This window comes from Trichomycterus rosablanca, chromosome 9 (genome assembly GCF_030014385.1).
Source record: "Trichomycterus rosablanca isolate fTriRos1 chromosome 9, fTriRos1.hap1, whole genome shotgun sequence".
Lineage (NCBI taxonomy): Eukaryota > Metazoa > Chordata > Actinopteri > Siluriformes > Trichomycteridae > Trichomycterus > Trichomycterus rosablanca.
In genome coordinates this window covers 945952-952263 of record NC_085996.1, presented here as the reverse complement: position 1 = coordinate 952263, position 6312 = coordinate 945952, and positions in this window count along the sequence as shown.

The window sequence follows — 6312 nt, the reverse complement described above, 5'->3', positions numbered from 1 at the left end:
CTTTTCAAGCGAACGACTGAACAGCGTATTAAACTCTGAGATGGAGAGACAGTGAAGCATTTACTGTAGTGAAGCCAGACACAAAACAAGAAGTAAAGAATGTAGAAAAACAGGACAGACAACCACCATCAGCAACTCCTGCCAAATACCCGATAATCTTAAACATGGCATGAGATAACCTGTGTGTACAAGTTCATCTTATACAGGGACAAAAGTACCAAATGCACTTAAATACACACCGATCAGCCATGACATTAAAACCACCTCCTTGTTTCTACACTCACTGTCCATTTTATCAGCTCCACTTACCATATAGAAGCACTTTGTAGTTCTACAATTACTGACTGTAGTCCATCTGTTTCTCTGCATGCTTTGTTAGCCCCCTTTCATGCTGTTCTTCAATGGTCAGGACCACCACAGGACCACCACAGGTATTATTTAGGTGGTGGATGATTCTCAGCACTGCAGTGACACTGACATGGTGGTGGTGTGTTAGTGTGTGTTGTGCTGGTATAAGTGGATCAGAATAGTCTACCAACCAAAACATCCAGCCACAAGCTGATGTCACATTTATAGAAATGCCAGAATAAACGTATAACTATGCTTTTTTTCTTGACATAAAAACGTTCATGCAGTCACAGGAATTTAACGGTACATTGCTAAGTAGGAATGTTGGATCAGATATGAAAATATCTGTGAGATCAGATATGAATCTTGTCTCCATGCCAAACTTTATCACACTCAAACTGCAGCCTAGACACTGTACAAAAGTATAAATATAATATAAAATATAAATAAATATTGGACTAATTCATTATCACTGATGAATTTGTTTATGCAGATAATAATATAGTTTCTATCCGAATACATCACACACTCAAGCTTTACAGTATTTGTGACTTATCGTCCACGCCAAACCATAATACCCACACTGCACTGCAAACAATATTTATTAACCTCCAACCTCCACTATAGAACAGAACAGACGCCCCTGCTGGTCACGTAACCATTTATTTTTCCTCTTTGATTTTACGCTGCACATCAGCACACAAACTTTGATCGCTCGCTACTTGTTGACATGCATGTTTGGACGTGGTATCATTAAACCCCTCGTCACTTCTCACGTGTGTTTTCGTGATTGAACGTACTTTGGGAGACCAGAGAAGCTCATCATGATGATAGATGCTGACCTGGACATTGTACGGCCACATCCGGCCCAGTGCTGCCAGAGTCTCATGCATGGGGTGGGAGTCGTTCTCCAGCATGGATGCCAGCTTGTCTAACATCCTCCTGTCTCCCACCACCTGCACTGGGTCTAAGGGGCTCCCCAGGACAGAGCCGGCCCTCTTAATGAGTTTGTTCAGTCTCTTCCTGTCCGCTGTAGAGATGCTGCTGCCCCAGCACACCACTCCATAAAAGATTGCTGATGCCACCACTGTGTCAAAGAAAGTCCTCAGGAGTGCCCCCCCCCCCCCCCCCCCCCGCACTCCAAATGACCGCAGTCTCCTGAGTAGGTAGAGTCTGCTCTGACCTTTTTTATAAAATGCGTTAGTGTTAACTGACCAGTCCAGTTTGTTGTTTAGGTGAACACCCAGGTACTTATAAGAGTCCACTCTCTCAATGTCCATTCCCTGGATGTTCACCGGTGGCAAGGCGGAAATCCACCACCAGCTCTTTGGTCTTCCCCACGTTTAACTGGAGGTGGCTCTGCAGACAAGAAAAGGAACTACAGCAAGCAGCTCAGGGTAGCAGCTCTCTTTTATCCTGGATTAGGCAAATCTACCAGTAAAGCAAATGAGGGAGATGTATCAGTATCAGCTGTTTGGTTATTAAAAAGTGTGCACAATATGGCCTTGAAAAACAGGCAAAAACAAGCCCATATTGTGCACGCTTTTTTATAACCAAACAACTGATACTGATACATCTCCCTCATTTGCTTTACTGGTAGATTTGCCTAATCCAGGATAAAAGAGAGCTGCTACCCTGAGCTGCTTGCTGTAGTTCCTTTTCTTTCTGCTTTTGTAACCTTTCTTTTCTTGGCATTAGTAAGATTTAAAATGAAACAAAACTAGTTGAACTTGTCTAATTTGTAAAACAGTAAAACTGTCTTTAAATTCTCTGTCTGTCTGTCTGCACTTTGTCCCCCTTCATTAAACATGACAAACATCAGTAAACAGCTGGACAAAGCTCTGAAATCACGTATTTCATGACTCATGAGTACAGAACGTGTAGGCTATGCGTTATGCATGGATGCTCTTTGTATGAAACACTGTCGTTACCTGTCTGTCTGATGCTGCGGGTCAGAGGAGAAGTGTGTAGCAGCGGTTTGGCCTGGCGCTCAGCACTGCATGAGTGCTAACCGGAGGAGGAGGAGGATGGAGGGGCAAGGTGCGGATCAGATCGGGGCAGAATTCTCACAAGAACTCAAATAAATGCCCGTCAGATATAGAAACACTTTTGGGGGGAATTGATGACAGAGAGGGTAATTTTTATTTTTAAATATTGATGAATGTGCACGTGCCTGCCACGAGCCATCCGCAACCGGCCCACATGAGATCAGCTGTAATTAAAGATCAGACGTAAATAAATGTACATCACACATGCCATATAACAGGATTGTTTTTATTTTGACAGGAGCACTATAAGAGCACAGTTTTATGATTCGATTCCAATGAATAATTTATTTGAAGAGAGTCGTTTCTGACTCATTGACTCAGTGATTCAGTTTCCGTGCTCATACGTGAAGGAAAGCGTTCCGCTTAGCGCTGTTGTGTTTTAAACCTTGTCAGATGGTAACCTGTGTATTCTGTGTTTGTTCACTGACACATTTTTGTTCTCAAATCATTCTCGGATTTACGCAGTGACCGACACTCCTCGTACTCACGCGGGTGCTTTTGCTTTAGGTGTGTATTTTGCATGTTCTCCCAGTGTCTGTGTGGGTTTCCTAGTACGAGGGAGGTGAACTGGAGACACTAAATTGTCCATGACTGTGTTTGATATTAAACCTGAACTTATGAATCGTGTGTAAGCAGTAACGTCCTGTCCTGTCATGAATGGAACCAGAGTGTAAAACATCACAATCCTACAAAATATCCTTTACAAAATAAATAAAATAAAATAAATGTGCATTACAAAAAAGACTAATCACAAGTAAACGTTGTTAGTACATACACTGGTCACACACACATCTACTACAGCGCCAACAGCTCTCCCTTGTGGAATTGATCTTCGACAAGATACAGTAACTGAGTGAACGAGTGAGGATACATTTACAAGGGCACTGGCTATGCATCAAAAAGTAACACACTATCCATAATTATCAATCATTGATCGCTATGCATAAAAGCAACACACTATCCTCCATAATTAATTACTGATCAGGCCACCTAAAAAGTCAACTGATGGAGATGATGAAAGCTTCTGATTCAGTCATAGATGCAGATCAGGCTGGAGCAGACCCAGGTGAGGAAGCTCCTACCATCAGTTCACCAGAAGAAACCACCTACATCAACCAACATCAGAAAATATCAAACTATTTACCTTCATCATGGATTCACTGAGTTTCTCATGAGCAAGAACACAATTCCTGTAATAAAAATATATTAAAAAAATAATAATTTGGACAGAATAAGCTGGTTTTATAGGGGCACTCTGGTACCCATGCACTAGTGGTACCAAACAGGCATTGACACACATTTTTGGGGGATGTTTTAATGTAAAGACGGAGGCTGTTTACAATGTCAGTACAAGTAAATCCCAAACTTAATAAATACTCTGTTAACATCTTGTAGCTCTTATTCATTCATTCACTGTCTGTTTTACCAAAGCTTCATCCTGGTCAGGGTCACGGTGAGTCTAATTCTTTGTTGGAAAGATTGGAAACACCGCTTGCAGGTCACCAGTCATCACACGGCAAACACACTTTGGGTGATGTCTAGAAGCTGCACGTCTTTGTACTGTGGGAGGAAACCCACACAGACACGGGGAGAACATGCAAACCCCACACAGAAAGGACCTGGACCGAACCCATCACGCTTTTATGTTGTTAAAATCCTAACACACATCAGTACGTTGGTAGGCATTGGGAGATTGTATGTTTCTGAATACTTTGCAGATAAAGAAATATGGGAGATTTTATGGAAATAATAAACTATACGTACGTAAAGTACGGACGCACCTTAGGCAAATGAATCGGAGCATGCACAGTGAGGCTCTTATTCTGTCTTTTGGTGGATGAGCTCTTTACTTTTGACTTTGTGCTTATAAATGTAAACAGAATAGCATCAATTCTTTATTTTAAATTAACAAGAACACGTGTATTCGGTCACTATTAAAAATTTACAAATGTATTCACCCAGCAAACACAACTATGTGGTATGAATTAGTCGCTTTGTGGTGATAAGTTATGATGGTAATGTTGTGAGAAAGTAAAGCACCAGAAACAAGAAATCTGAGCTTTAAACATCTGAGTTTATTTACAACCCCACTGAGCAGCTACTTACAAACAATGTATATATTACAATGATACACTTAAAGGTCATTCAGATTAATTCAGATTTAGCAATTTGATGATGCATCTACCTTAATTATTAAAAAGTATCGGCCTCGGGATCGATATCGGTGATACTGGCCGAACAGGAATACACAAACTGGCTTTTTAGTTGCTTCAAATACTTAAAAATTCTGAAACTTTTTAAACTATAATTATAAAATTTCAGTTCAATAAAAAACCCCATTAATTTCACTGGTGGTCCTTTGGCTTCCACTATATAACATATGTACAATGGATTCTGAAGTGAATTCAGACCTCTTGAATGTTTGCAAACTTGCTGTTTGGAGAATTAAAAAAAAACGATCTCTATTTCCTCGGCTGCTCCTGTTGATTTGGCACAGTTTTTACGCTGGATGCCCTTCCTGACACGACCCTCCCTATTTATCTGGGCTTGGGACCGGCACTACAGTGCAATCTCTTATTCACAAAAGTATTCAGACCCAATACTTTGTGGAAGCCCTTTGGAAGCAATTACAGCTGCAAGTTCTCTTGGATATGTCTCAACAAGCTTTGCACACCCGAATTTGGTTTGTTTATCCTATTATTCATAACAGATCCTCTCAAGCTCTCTGTCAGATTGCCATGTCCAGGTCTCTCACAGATATTTGATTGGGCTCTGCCCTCTCCCTGTCACAGTCACTGAGATTCACTCCCTTTAGCATGATGCACCACCACCATGTTTCTTCCTTGTGTTGCACTGTCACAATTTGTTATGCGACAGCGAAGGGTCTGAATACTTTTGTCAGCGAGAGATTACAGTTTTTTTTTTAAATTACATCTTGGAAAACTCAAAACGTTTTCACTTAAAACAGTAAAAAATGATAAATTATATTCAAGCGAAATTAGATTTACATCACAGATCATGCAAACGTCAAGGGGTCTGAATACTTTCTGAATTTACTGTATTTGTTTGAACGAGTCTGAAGATGAAACACAGACTGAAATGTTGTTCTTGTAAGAGTTGTTATGTGAGTGTTAGGTTATTCATATTCTGTTTACCTGCAGAGCAGCTTGAGCTCGCCGCTCTTAATGCGATTGAGCTGAAAGATTTAAAGTTTGCAACCTGTGTACAATGTGTAAAGATCATATATCTCACATTATACAGTAGATGTTACACGTCATAACATTTTGGCCAGTGATCTGATTTTAATAGGGATGTAACCAGCCCCGGTTCTGGACTGCTTTGCTTGGGGGGGGCAGTAAAACCTAATGAGGGGGCATGTTGATAGTCATGTTTTTGAAGTCAGAAATATATTCAAGGCTTGATTTGTGCATGAATGATGACAGCCAAGCTATTGATACTGGCTTAAAGTGATGTATGAGGTAAAGAAATAAAAATGCATGTTTTCGAACTTAAACTTAAAACCCAATGATTAAAAAATACATGTTGATTATGTAAATGGAGAAAAAAGATTATCTAATTGTATTTCATTTTAATACGCCCCCTTAATTAAATTGCCATTAGTTCATTAGCCTAACCGCTAACGGCTAATAAAATAATTTAAGCAACACCTATGTAAGAGGTAAGTAACATTAAAGCAACGAAAAACCACAGTTAAGCAAATATTACCATGTGGAAGTCAGTTTAAACTCAGAAGAGTGTTTACCAGTATACCTGCCTCTCGCTCACACTAACAGAACATATACTGCCGAACTGAACTGTTTGGGGCAGTCTGCCGATTTTTATATGACTCAAAGAGCCAATCAGGAATAAGCAAGGAAATATCTTCACACTGTAAAACAAAATGCATTTTTGTGAT